Below are 14,660 nucleotides of genomic sequence, written 5' to 3'. Positions count from 1 at the left end.
AATACTGCTGTGTTGTTGATTGCGACAAGAGCCTCGAAAGGTCGAAAGCCGTCCGTGAAGTCCTACAGAATTCCGGGGAGGTGGTACAAGAAGGACAGAGGACAAACGTGGATAACTGCGGTGCGCCGTGTCAAGTGACGTACTTAAAACGCAATAGTAATGTGCCTGTATTTAGCGCATGGCTGTGTCATATGTAAGAGGCCGCCTGCGGCGCGAAAAAGAATAAGAGCACGTGATGAAGCACAGTGTTAGGAACGGCACGAGCTCTCGAGGCGCGTGAGCCGAGGCGTAATCGAGGGATGAACGGCGTTGCCGGTGGATTATCGACGTGGCTCCGGGCCAGGAAGGTCGCATCGCCAGCTCTGCTCTGGCGACGGGAGACTTGGGGGTCTGGCTGAGTCCGTGACATTGGCCGTCCAAGGTGTGGCCGTCGACTTCGGCAAGTTCGAGCGAGGCTCCTGGACTGCATGCAGCCTCTCACGGCAGGACCGGGCACCCCAGAGAGGATCCCTCTTCCGCGGCAGACCGGCACGTTCGATTCTCCTCGGGACGCCACGTCGGCACTCATGAAGAAGTTGCGACGCATCCCGACGCTAGGTGGGCCTAAGCAACGCCGAACGCCGTCACTGAAGATTTACTGATGAGTTCATCACCGACGAGTTCACCGATAAGAGACGACGCGCCGACGGCAAAGCAGAGACGACTACAGAATCGACGAAAGCGCTGAGCTCTGAGACAAAGGGCCGACGAGCTTCGGACTCGGACAAACATGCAACGACGGGTGCAGCAAGGTGACTCTTGGTAGCGTTTCAGGCGTGCGTCTCAGCGATAGGACAGGGTTGCCTGACTTTGAAGGATTAGCCGCCACAGACAAGCGTAGGCGTGAATTAGAACTTGTTTAGTATATTAGGCTTTAGTTTGTATCTTTGTGAGTATTGTTCCCGCAATGTGTTTTAGTGTGCTTGATTTTTCTTTAGTTTGAGTCTCGAGTTTGCGTGCGATTAAAAATCTGTTTGCTGTGTCGCCATCCGTCTTCCTTCTCCATCTCTTTTACCACCCGCACGCCCCCGAGATCGGTGACGAAAAACATCACAGGCCGTTCGTTTAGACGTGTCGCGTAGTTGAATCGTACAGTGACATCCGCCGTGTTAGCTTAGCGGTAAATGCATACGTGTAGCGCCGCTAAGCTCGACGACGCGAGCTCGATTCCCGGCCACGGCGGCCGCATTTCGATGGGGGCGAAATGCAAGAATAGAGTTCTTACCTTGTACTTTGATTTTGTGCACGTTAAAGAACCCCGGGGGGTCAAATGTATTCCTGAGACCCTTCATTAAAGTGTGCCTCATAATGAATTATTCGTGCTTTTGGCACGTAAAATTCGCGAATTTAATTGATTGTACTGTTCGTTCTCTCGCGCTCGGCAAAGAGGAGCTCAAGATAATTATATCCTTTTTCCAAACGCTGCAACTTAAATTCCTAGTTGTGCAGGCAACAAAAGAGGCCGCACGACGTTCCTTGTCTTTTGTGTGGTGGCAATCCCTATTTAATGCAAGCTGCGGTCATCGCATGCGTCGGTAAGCGGCAGAACGCAAAGCAGCTGCCCGAGACTTGACCATGCTTTCTAGGTTCACGATATCCAAGCATGCTTTAAAGTAATTGACCTTGCACATTCTTCTTGCTTCACTTTTCTTGCCAAGAATCTTCGTTTCTTGTAGTATCCGGTCATCGGCGTGAGCTAACTTTAGCTGTGGCGGGGCCATTCGCCCGACGAGAAACTAGATTTGCTTTGACGAGGCATGTATCGCTAATTCTTGCGCTCGTGCGGCTGGTCCCAAGGTAATCTGGTCCCATCTGGGTTCATTTCGCGGAGCAGTTTGTACGAATGATTTCTCGTGACCAGTGAAAAGATACCTTGCTCAATAATGCAATGAGTTAGTTGCCATGACTCTAACATCTGCACTAAATAAGGCATGATATACTATAAATATTTTTACAGCATGATATAAGGCATTATTATGCACATATATGCAGTACTTACATCGTTAATTAATTTTATTGGCTTATTGCTGCCTAATGTATGTGTTCTTTCTGTTCCGACAGTGCTGATGCCACTCCCTGGGAGCCAAATTGACAGCAGCCGTGTGTGCGCGCCAAGCGACAACGAAAGCAACCGCAATCGTCACCGTCTCTGCAAGCATGCATGACCGCTTTGTGACTGCATAATAGAGACATAAAAGTGACTAAATTACTAAACTAGTGTGTACCTCTAACTCGATGTCGTATACAATCTTGTTGGACACCTCCGACACGCACTTGGCTTTCACTGTCACATCACCGCCCACAATTTGTTCAACACCACACAGTGTGGAAGCAGACGCTCCCCTTTCTTGAGGTTGCCGCCACGAAAGAAAGCTGTCGGCGTCGGCAACCGTCTTGAAACCGCACTGCAGTCTTTGCATCGCTGTTCAGCAAGCACGCTATCTGCCGCCGTCGAAAACGGAGCGCCGCGAGCACGAGCAGCGAAGGAAAGCGCGGGCGAAACAATGTAAACAAAGCGGAGACTGCACCGCGGAGCGACCGCGCTGCTTGAAATTTCCACATTGGGGGCGCTGTCAGGAGGCGCAGCAGCGCCTTCAGGCGATCGTTTTCTCGTCTATCCGCACAGTGAGAGTTAACTTGAGCGTCGCATATGCATGGGCAGCTCGCGCACCTTTATTCCAAGCTGCAACACCACCGACACGAAATAGACATTTATGACCCCAAATTATAGCGCTATTTTAGGACAGGCGTCCGTTTTTTGGACAGGACATGGCCATAAAATTCATCAAGCATTTGTTATTCAACAGCTCCTACATACTCCGGCAGTGCAGCACAAACGAAACTAGCGCAGTCTCCAGTACGAGCCAGCGAACTCCAGCGACAACCAGCGCGTGTACAGCGCACACCAGTGCGCCCCAGCGTCATAGCAGTGAATCCAGCGTCTCGTACGGTGTGACCCAGCTCTTAGCCAGCGATCTCACCAGTGTCGCAGTGACTCCCAGTGACTCCCAGCGTGCGCCAGGGTCCCCAGTGTCCTGTCATCCAGTGTCAAAAAACGCGCTGGTTTCAGACTGGAAGGCACTGGAAGACTCTGGCAATAGGGCTGCTACAGAAGCGGCGAGTAGAATGCCGACTATTTCGTCTTCTTCGCCAGAGCTGATCAGTCTTCACAAGTGGTTCGCAAGCGATAGCAGTGAGAGCGCGCGAACGGCTATGCCGGGCGGGCGATCTGCAACTCCGCGCGCGCGCCGCCACGCCGCGTTGACAATCCGCTTGCTTTCTGCATGTCGTTGCCCGCTTCGGTGCATGATATTAAAGCGAAGCTGTTCACCTTTCGGTGGCGTGCTCATCCAACGAACGGCAGCTGGAAAAAGGGGCTTGCGTTTGTTGTGCTTTCTTTTGCTGCTGTTTAGCTTCTAGCGAATGCGACCGCGTACATTCGACACGCTGCTGCAACTGCTGCGTCCCGGCATCACAAGGCAAGACACCCATTACCGGCCTGTAGTCATTGCATTTGGCGTGGAGGACGCCGGATTAAAAACACAGAACATCACTTTCGGCACGGCGCTGATTGGTTGAGCAGCTTTGCGACCACGGTTGCGCGACTGAAAAATCGAGGAGCGAGCTACTGGCCCAAAATAGTCGCTTTTCAAGAAAATCGACCATTGGCGGCTGGTCGCTTTGCGACCAACTTGGTCACGCGACCACTTTCAGTCGCCGGTGTGAATGAGCCTTTACTCCTGATCTAGTCAGTGCTTACATGTATCGTTGACCTTTGCAATAAATGTTCTCAACAGCCAAGTTACGGAAACCAAGAGAAATGCTAGCAGTTGCTCAAACCACATTCTCATCCTCGTATTCGTACTGTGTTTTTCCCGCTGTGCTAAGTTCTGCATTCTCTATGTTGATGTCTCACCTCTCGTATGCTTGCTTTTTGTGTTCTGTATTTTATTGCTTTATTGTGATGTTGCATTCTCTATTCTTACCATGTTGGCTGCTTGTCAATGATACTTTATTTCGCGGTGTTTGTAAGCTCTGGATTAGTTTTCATGTGTTCAATTTGCACTTATTTATATGTGATTTTAATGTTTATTCTTTACTTTTACGATTTCTAATCATTCTTACATACTGCGATACATTTTAACTCGTCAATGATTTCATGTGCCATTCACTTGTGGAATACTCTCATCTCGATATCCAAGAAAAATGCGTACCTCCTCCATGTACTACGACTATTCTTATTCTGTTGAACTGTGTATTACTGTAGGTTGATCTCTCACCTCTCATAGGCTTCCTTTTTATGTTCTGTCTTTTATTGTTTTATTGGGATACCGCATTCCCTATTTTTTGACATGCGGGTTGGTTGTCACTAATATTCGAGCGAAGCTGTTGAGGCTCGCTCTTCGATGGTCGCGTCCCGCAATTAAAAAAAAAAACTCTTATTCAGCAAAGGAAAAACAGCACTGACGGTACCTGTGTATTCCATCAGCTTAATTTTCCATTGCCTTGTGATCAAGAGATCCCACTACATTCTGTCCAATCCCGAAGAATGATGTTAAATGACAGTCCTTACTGACAGCTTGTACGCATCAAAGGTGAAGACAGACAGATTAGTTGTGCAGCTCTCGAACAAGTCTTTCTTTTTTGTTGTCTACTCGACATTACAATAAAGTTTGTGTAATCGACCTTTTTCGCGGGCAGGTCAACACTGAATGAACACCAAAAGGCCTGAGATCACGACACCGATAGGAAAGTTTGAGAACGCCTGTGGAAGCTATATAACCGCCGTGCGAGAATCGGAGGGTGGAATTCCGGGAGTTCGCGAGTTCAGCACCGGTGAAGTGATGTAACGTGAAGACCGAGCCTCTGCGGAAGAAGGGGATTCCCCGGCAAGCTAGTCGACGAGTTCATCGAGCGTCTGCATTTCCGGAAGAAGTTCCTTCTTCGAGATTTGCCCCGAGCCACGCCGAGATCGTCCGACTTCAAGACCAACACTGGTGAATACGATGATTGGACACTTACTGTTCCTTTTATTTTGTACTTTACGTGTTGGACTCTTAGTGCTTGTCGTTATTTTCCTGTGTTTTGTGAAACCCATCTGATTTGTATTGTGTGTCTAGCCTAAGTGTGCAAGTGTCTGTGTGTGTAACTGCCTTGTGTGAAGAATATATTTTGTTGTGTCTTGACAACTCTGGGCTCTGACTCGGTCTTTGGACAGCAACCGGCGTTCGCTGGCGCATCAGAGGGCCTCCAGACACTTGTCAGTCTGGGAGCTTTGGCACGGAAAGCTTTGCAATTGATATACTGAAGATACGTCCGCACTGGCAGGAAAAAATAATGTCAGTGCTCCTGGTTTTCCTGGTATAGAAAGATCACACAAAGATTCACTTGGACGAACATGAAAACGGATGTCGCTGACTACATGAAGTCGTGACACGGGTGCCAGATCTACAAAGCGATGTTCAGGCCACGAGGAAATAGAATGGTGATACCTGTGTATTCGGATGACCCTTCAAAGTACTGTACCTCATAAATAAATTATGGGGTTTTACGTGCCAAAACCAGTTCTGATTATGAGGCACGCCGTAGTGGGGGACTCCGGAAATTTAGACCACCTGGGGTTCTTTAACGTGCACCTAAATCTAAGTACACGGGTGTTTTCGCATTTCGCCCCCATCGAAATGCGGCCGCCGTGGCCGGGATTCGATCCCGCGACCTCGTGCTCAGCAGCCCAACACCATAGCCACTGAGCAACCACGGCGGGTAAAGTACTGTACCTCGATTTTGCAGAAATCAAGAAGGGTGATTATGTAAGAAAAATCCAAGGTTGCGTTGACGAAAATATGAGGCTGATAAGGCTGCCGGTAAGATGCAAACTGTGTATTTGGCTCCTCAAACAAAGCATGTTCAAAGTCCGTGTGTCATTACAGGCAAATCATTTGCCTGCGCACGTACGGTACGGCATTGTATGTGTGTACCAAATTTCCGAGGCATCAAAATTTTGGGCAAAAGCCGTGATACTGCTGCCCGTGAACTGTTGGAAGCCTTTCATATTTCGTCAAAAGGAGATGGCTGCATAAGTGACACATCTATTTCTTTAAAAGAAACTGAGATGATGTTCTTGCTCGGCACGTTGTAATCTTTGAAGTGTGTCATGTGATCACCGCTGTTGTACCTACGTGATTGAGTGTATATATTGACAACGCAAGAAAAAATAAAGTCAGTTGAAAGTTTGCGCTCGTCCGTGTCTATTACTGTGTCCGTGTTTTTTGTTTGTGCATAACCATTTCCTTTGCAAGTGTCTCATTACACTCATCTATATTACCAGTTTAAGGTCGAAGAGACGCGCTTACGAATATAATTCCGTAACATCTCCACCAGAGTGACGGAAACAGGAGCCCTGGTAGATGTAGTGATCCAAAAGTATTAACGGGAGATGGCGATGAAAGTAGCAGCTCCGAAGAGCGAGATATGAAGTCCTAATAAATATGGCTGAAGGCGTATTCTTTTCGCGGGTATCATATAAAGGGTGTTTCAGCGAACACTAAAAAATTCTTAAAGTTTACCTGGTGGGGCAGATAGCCCAATTCTAGTAAATGAGCCGGTCTACTCGAAGCGGCGGACATTACTTGCGCAAAAAATTGAATTGCATAATCGCCTAATTATTAAAAATTCACTAATTAAGCTTTTAACTGATTACCTGATGATGGTCCATATTGTAATCTACAAATTCTAGCCGTGGAGTTCGCAAGACGGATCCACTTGGAACGAATTCTCTGGATGACACCAGTTTCGGGATATTAATTCCCGAACTTTGCGGAGAAATGATTTGGCGTTCTAGTTAATTTTGTGTTTCAATGCATAAAGCGACGTTTTGTTAAGAAACTAACTGGAACGCCAATGCATTTTTTCGCAGAGTTCGTGAATTAATATCTCGAAAGCGGTGTCATCCAGGCAATTCATTCCAAGTGGATCCGCCTTGCGAATTCCACGGCTACAATTTGTAGATTACAATATGGATCATCAGGTAAAAACCTAATTAGTGAATTCTTATTAATTAGTTGAATATGCATTTCAATTTTCTGCGCAAGTAATGTCCGCCGCTTCGAGTAGACCAGCTCATTAATTAGAATTGGGCTATCTGCCACAGGCAACCTTAATAAATTTTGAAAGTGTTCGCTGAATCATCCTGTATATGCATTAAGACGACTCTAAGTGGCTGTATTGGGCATCTAGCTGCGACGCCACGTTTCCTCAGAACTAAATTACAACGTGAACTTATTACTGTTCATATTGCGGAAAACCAAGCCTCCTATGAACCCGGCCTACAAAAGCGGAGATGTGGAGCAGTTTCTTCTCATTGGAGACCAGTCACCAACATCATGCCATGGTGAGGAGTTCCGATGTTGGAAAGGTATGTGGCTCAAATTTTTTTCATCTGTATTAAGACGACACTAAGTGCTTGTATTGTGCCACGTCGCGCTTCCTCTGGTGCAAATTACCACATGAACAAGTTACTGTTCCTACTGCAGGCAACGACGCTTCCTATGAACCCGGCCTACGAAACCGGAAATGTGGAGCAGGTCTTCGTTTGAGACCAGTCACCCTAACTCTGGTCAACCTACCTCTGGAGCCTCCATAGCACACTTGTGCTTTGAAACTGCTTGGTGAGCACCTACGGCAAATGGTCAGCCAGATGGCCACCAACCGCTAAGTACTGACAGATGCCCTCCAGACAATGCTCACCAGACAATGTCATGCTGTAGCGTTCGCCTGCAAAATTCCATAACAGTTGCAAGGAAGCTTTTTATTAGATTAAAAATTCATGAATAAATAAATAAAGGGCGGCTGAACCAACGTTTTAGATTAGCGAGTAAGCGCATACAGCAAGCAGAGCATGGAATGGAATGTCAGTACTTCTGAAACATTTACAGTGCTATGCAATTAGTGGAGCTAACAAGCACAACATATAGCTAGCTTCTCCTCACTCTAAAAAAAGGCTTGTTCTCACCATTTCTGAAGCCAGCTCACTTACTTGTATTGTAATGCCCGTTCTTGCTGCCCCACTACTACGCTACTTTGTCCCCACTGTCTGTATCTGCGTGTATGTGTTCGTATGCTTTTGGGCTAGTTGGTCCGTGGTTTGGCATGGACAAAATACATTAACAAAGCACACTGAGAAGTAATACACACAGTGCTCTAACTTTAAAAGTATCTGTTAACAAAAGTTTGTTTCATTTTTCACAGGTGCATCTGCACCAGCCACCTAAAGCAGGACCCACTCGAAATATACTTCACCTTCAGACAGCGCGGTGGATGGAACAACAACCCATCAGCATCGCAGTTCCGACATGCTTACCGTAAGACGCTTCCATGCAGTCGTTGCATGTTTCAGAAACGCCAATGCAACTCCACAGCTGGAGGGTATCTGCCTGCCCAGGAGTCAGGCACACGCCAGTGCTTTGCTCACTGCACAAAGCGATGACGAAGGAAATGGAAGCATCAATTAACACTGTAGCACTGGGCAACCAACAACCATTCTCACTAAATAAACGATCTCGATCACTTTGCTTTATGTCAATAATAAGGAGAAGTCCAGTACATTGGTGGGTTTGTAGTCAGAAGCATAACACTGAAGCTCTCATGCGCAGTGTGTGCTGCTCTGCTTGTATGACACCGCGCACAGCTTGTTGACAGCTGTGAAAGACGATGGTGGCCTCATTGAACCATAAAAATTTGTGCACGCTGCCTTACGTGCTTCTGAGTGCGTCAAGCATTGAGACGGTCACACTCAAGGCATTTCAAAAGTTTGCTAACCGAAACAGTAACATGCTTCAGCAATTACGCCATTAACATGAAGAACCACAACACATTATAAACATTGTAAAAACCATGCAGGCCAAATATGGAGCAGTGCGACGGCGAGCCGACGAATCACTGAACAGAGCAGAGAGGCATATATAGGGCATACATTTTTTGTTTGTCTTCTGCTTCTGTTTTATTTCAAAAAGAGAAAAGTTGACGGCGCAGTAATGATGACATCGCAAATTTGACAGCGCAATAAAAATATCGCAGTATAGGGGGTGCATCATCGCACAGCACGATCAAACCGGACGTGCGCGCCTGTCAATGGTGATAACTGGACGGCGCGCCCTATACCTTCAGGCTTGTTATGCTTCGGCCACGCGCTCCGCTGTTCGCATTTCTTTTCATCGTGATAGTACGTATGCCATGTGTATTCGCGTATAGCTTGTAGACAAATGTAGGTTGATCGTCCCATATTCGTTGCCACGTGAGGGTGTCACAAAAGAGCGCGTAATCCAAGCGCGCGCCGAGTGTCACGCAAGCCAGCGAAGAACACGCCGGCCCCGCGGCAACTTCAACAGAGGGGGAGAGCGCATAGGCCTCAAGCAACAACGCTAACAACGGCGCCGAAACGTCTGGAAGAGACCCGACGAAACGACGTTAACCGGAGAAAGAGAGAGAGAGCACACGCGCGCGCCGAGACACCTTCTCACCCGGCGAGTCGACAGACATTACTAGCGCGTGAGCGTACACCAACAGGATGAGTCATCACCCCCCCCCCCCCCCCCTCGAGAATGCTCCAACAGCGGCGGTCGAAGGTACGAGAAAAGACTCGAAGCTTCCCAAGATCACGACACCGATAGGCAAGTTCGAGAACGCCTGTGGAAGCTATATAACCGCCGTGCGAGAATCAGAGGGTGCAATTCCGGGAGTTCGCGAGTTCAGCAGCGGTGAAGTGATGTAAGGTGAAGACCGTGCCTCTGCGGAAGAAGGGGATTCCCCGGCAAGCTAGTCGACGAGTTCATCGAGCGTCTGCATTTCCGGAAGAAGTTCCTTCTTCGAGATTTGCCCCGAGCCACGCCGAGATCGTCCGACTTCAAGACCAACACTGGTGAATACGATTGGACACTTAGTGTTTCTTTTATTTTGTACTTTAGGTGTTGGACTCTTAGTGCTTGTCGTTATTTTCCTGTGTTTTGTGAATACCCATCTGATGTGTATTGTGTCTAGCCTAAGTGTGCAACTGTGTGTGTAACTGCCTTGTGTGAAGAATATATTTTGTTGTGTCTCTGACTCGGTCTTTGGACAGCAACCGGCGTTCGCTGGCGCATCAGAGGGCCCACTCTTAATTGTTTGTCCTTGCTTTCGTGGGATTATTTTCGGAACCTGATAAGTCGGCTTTGGAATTTGGTCCGGCGTCTGGTCCGGCGTCTGCGCCTCGTTCACGCGGTCTGTGACAGAGGGTATAAAATTATTCGCATGCTGGTCGGCCCATATTCTGAAGAAACGTATTTCTAATTTCAAGAAGACGCATACCTTTATTGCAGCGCGCACTAAATGATATTATGGGTAGCCGAAAATTTTTACAGCTCATTGCCACAGGCGGCGCCGTCATTCAGACTTGGCAAATCCTATTTTTTGTGTGAAAATTGGGGTTTTTTACCGGGGGATAATTCTTCATGCTTCCAGAAACTGTCAAGATTCTTTTGTCTTTTTAAAAATTGAGCAGGGTTCCTACGCGCTTGACCAACTCTGAATATGAATATTATACCAAACTTTGTATGTTTATGCGAGCGTCTATTCAAAATGTTATTTATTTCCCTTGCAGACTGTTCAAAAGCAATGGAAAAATATCTGATCAGGAAACGGAAAGCCCCCGGTGAAGACTGCGAGGAGAGCCGTCCCTCATCAAGCATTTCCAGTTCAGTCGCTGAAGCTCCACCGCGCGCTAATGACACTAGCACACCAAGCTCTGTGTGCATTGCAGAAGCCGGTCCTTCCAAAATTCGATCTATCGGCGAGGTTTCTGATGCACCATCTACAGAAAAACAAGGGCGGCGCTTCCAGCCTACCTGGAAAAGTACCTACAAGTGGTTATCTTACAATGTCCACAGTGACAAGGCGTTTTGCGAGACCTGTTGCACAGCATCAGAGATGAAACTGCCGCTCCCTAACACTTCCCAAGACAAGGATTCTTACCTGGCATTTGTGAAAACTGGTTTCTCAAACTGGAAAAAGGCAATTGACAGATTTAAATCCCATGAGAGGTCTACTTTTCATAAGGAGGCATGTAATGCCGTCGTAGCTGCAAAAGGCAGCGCGAATGTCGCATATGCTTGCGCCAAGGGAAAGGCGAAAGAAATGGACGACGCCCGACAGGCTCTCCTAGCAACACTGTCGTCACTACTGCACCTGTCGATCCAAGGCTTAGCAATACGTGGCCACGAAGACAGAGAATAATTTGAGGCAGCTGCTGGAACTCCGGACTAATGATATTCCTTCATTACGATCTTGGCTTTTAAGAACAAAATACAAATGGATTTCTCACCAGATTTTAAACGAGATGGTGGAACTCATGGCACATGACTCACAGACGAAGTTCGTGCGGCAGAGCACTACGCTGTCATTATGGACGAGACAGCAGACATATCTGTCAAAGAACAACTTTCAGTTTGTTTTCGGGTGGTCACAGAAAGCCTGGAGCTGTTTTGTGGGTTTTTCAACACGACGGACACCACAGCGACGAGCCTCTTTGCTATATTGAAAGACATTCTTTGTAGATTTAATCTGCCTATTGAAAAGTGCCGCGGGCAGTGCTATGATGGTGCGGCAAACATGAGAGGAAAGCACCCAAGAGTACAAGCTCTCATGCAAGAACAGGAACCTTGCGCGCTATATGTACACTGCCTAGCGCACATCCTGAATTTGGTGTGCCGTGATTTTCTTTACGCCGTCACTGAACTGATAAACTTCGTGACCTGCTCTCCAAAGTGCGTTGCTTCTTTTCGAGAGATTCAGGTAGAAGAGGATGTGAACTTGCGAAAATTCTGCCCGACAAGGTGGACGCTAAAGGCTTCATCACTGCGATCAGTTCTTTCAAATTATAGCAGTCTCATAACGTTTTTCTCTGAAACAGCATCCGAAGAGCGAACTGAGGCCGGTGCGAAACCCAGCGGATTTTTAAGGATGCTGTTCAAGTTTGAATCGTTTTTCATGTTGACGCTTCTGACAAAAGTGTTTCACGAATGGAAGCACTGAATACCGCCTTACAAAAAAGAACGCTCAGGTTTGACCAAGCGGAGAAAATGGTGAAATCCGTCACTGCAAGCGTCGCTGAACTGAGGCAAAGTTTTCCCTTCGTTTGGGAGGAGGTGTTGGCAGAGGCAGGAAAAGTAGGAGTTGAGGACCCGTGTGTTCCAGCTGCTAGGCGAAAGAGAACTCCACACCGCTATCAAGAAGGTTCCTCAGCTCACGTGTTCACATCAGCGGAGGACATGTACCGCCAGAGGTACTACGAAGTACTTGACACTGTACTGTCCTCGTTAAGCGACAGATATCCACCTGAGATGTGGCAGCATATGTCACACATTGAGCAGTTTGCCACAGGAAAGCAAGACGAAGCATACATAACAAAGTTCTACGGTGACGTCCTTGAACGAGGACGGCTGATTTTGCACAGAGACATGCTCATTGACATCGTAAGTCAACAAAAGTCGGGCACCATTGTACACATTCGAGGACGTCGTGCAGATGTTTTCGGGGGAGAAGGGCGGACACCTGCGAAACCTTTTGCCGGAAATGGCTAAGCTAACAAAAATTGCGTTGACCATACCAGTCTCGTCAAGCACATCCGAGAGGTCTTTTTCTTGTCTTCGGCGACTGAAAACGTACCTGCGGTCGACGACTTGACAAGCCCGTTTGAACCATCTGGCCATTTTGCACACTCACAAAGAACTCTCATAGAGAAAGGAATTCAACAAGAGGGGACACTCCCATAGGGCCCAGCGGCCGAATTGACTGCAGCGTGCCAAGCGGTCGGTGTCGATCACTTGCATCATTTTCGGTTTTGGGCGCGCGTATTTTGAACGCAAGCTAGCACGCCGGCTGCGCACCCCCCCCCCCCCCCCTTTTTTTTTGCCTTTTTTTTTTTGCTCTTCGTGCAGAATCGGTTTATTATTTAGTAAAAATGATTGCGAACGATCTCAAAGTCCCATCGAATCTGTGCCACGTGCAATTTCACAAAGTAGACGCAAGACCTTTTGTGCAATGAGGAAATATTTATTTTGCTCTATATAAAAGCTCGTTCCGCGCTTTTTGTGCGTTCATCCAACGTTGTGACACCAGCAGGTAAGGCAGTAGTTCCTGTATGAAGCTCCACCTGACGGTACCAGCTGAAAAAAAAAAGTAAATTACAAGCATGTTACATTTGCAAGCACGTAACAGCATGTTACAAGCATGAGTCATTTTGGTATTTAGACATCGGAATAATGCGAGGCGAAACGTGCGAAAGCGGTGAATGGGCGGCATTACAAACAAAAGCAATTCGCTTTTACATACATGGCGTAGAAAATACCCGACTCATCCCAAACATATATGAAAAAATCTGATTTCCAAGCGTTCCCCAATTTCCGGGCATTATTTCCTGCACTTAGGCAGCACAAACACACGAGCGACTTCGCGTTTCCAAAACTTGGCCTCGGGCGACGCGACGTTACGCTACATACATAGAGACGGACGCAACAGGCACTTAAGACAAATGCGTGGGTGCAATGCCTTTTTTCAGTCCTTTAGAAGACGTAATTTTCGAATTACAAGTTTCTGATATGTTCGTCGCTCGCGCGTTTTGCCGGCGCCAGCAGAACACCCCATGTTATCACTCTTGGCAATCGCCCATCGCGTTTTCAAGAGGCGTGAGTACCGAAAGAAGGTATATGTTGTTGCGGAGCCACAAAAAACGTCACAGACTTGTCCCTCTAAGATTCATTACACGCCAAACTTTATCACCACGGCCGAGCTGCTTATCGCTAACTGCGTCACAGCGCGCTGTGCGGCCAGCGTGCCTCGAAAGTACCCCAGAAAGTAACGAAATTACTTTTCAGTAATGTCTGGCGTCAGAGAAAGCGGCACAAACTTCTCCTAGCAAGATGCACTAGACTACACACCACGGCTGAGTTCTCGCTAACTGCGACACGGCGCCATGTGCGGCCAGTGTGGCTCAAAAACCGAAATAAGTTACAATAGTCCCATAGGAAGCGTCGGAAACATGTCTCAGCACGATTCATTAACTCAAATTAACTGCGCCAGGATGGCCGAGCTGTTTTTCGCTAACTGCGTCTTAGTCTCGGTCCCGTGCCGTAAGCCTAATTGCGTCGTAGACTGTGAAACAAGATTTCTCACCTTGCCGTAGTCCAATAGTGCAGTGGTGTCTTGTCCCAGTGCAGAAGGAACGCAAGAATACGCCGAGAGCCCAATAAACCAGGTTACATTTAAAAAAGAAAAAAAGAAGGAGACAGACGGGTCGCCGCGCGCGAGCGCTCAAACGCGCGCGCAGCCATCCTCGCTGGCTTCGGGGGAGTGTCTGGCGGATGACGCATGTATCTGGCGCGTCATTGGCCTGTGGTTAGGTAAGGCAAGGAAAATAAGTCGCAAAGCTTAAGTTCATTTATACACAAAACGTTTTAGTTTTCGCGGCAAAGAATTAAAAAAATAAATAAATGCCTATTACCTTAAGTTCACTTTCTTTTTTTTCGATGCTCGCGGCAGCTAACGTTCGGTGTCAAAAGTATAGCGTGACGTAGGGTGACGTGTTTCCTGTT

The 14,660-nt window shown here is 47.6% G+C and overlaps 1 long non-coding RNA gene across 1 annotated transcript; it reads right to left on the bottom strand.

Annotated features, from left to right (window-relative positions):
- Positions 1-13,101: 13,101 nt before the first annotated feature.
- LOC125945876 (uncharacterized) lies at positions 13,102-14,447 on the bottom strand. Its single transcript, XR_007467177.1, has 2 exons — positions 14,242-14,447; positions 13,102-13,235 (listed from the first exon to the last, which is right to left on the bottom strand). It is a non-coding gene; the product is annotated as an uncharacterized LOC125945876 (long non-coding RNA).
- Between the last annotated feature and the right edge of the window lie 213 nt (positions 14,448-14,660).

The sequence above is a fragment of the Dermacentor silvarum genome, chromosome 5, assembly GCF_013339745.2.
Source record: "Dermacentor silvarum isolate Dsil-2018 chromosome 5, BIME_Dsil_1.4, whole genome shotgun sequence".
In the NCBI taxonomy this organism is placed as follows: Eukaryota; Metazoa; Arthropoda; class Arachnida; order Ixodida; family Ixodidae; genus Dermacentor; species Dermacentor silvarum.
Note: the sequence above shows the minus strand (reverse complement) of the source record. Positions and strands in the feature narration are given on the sequence as shown.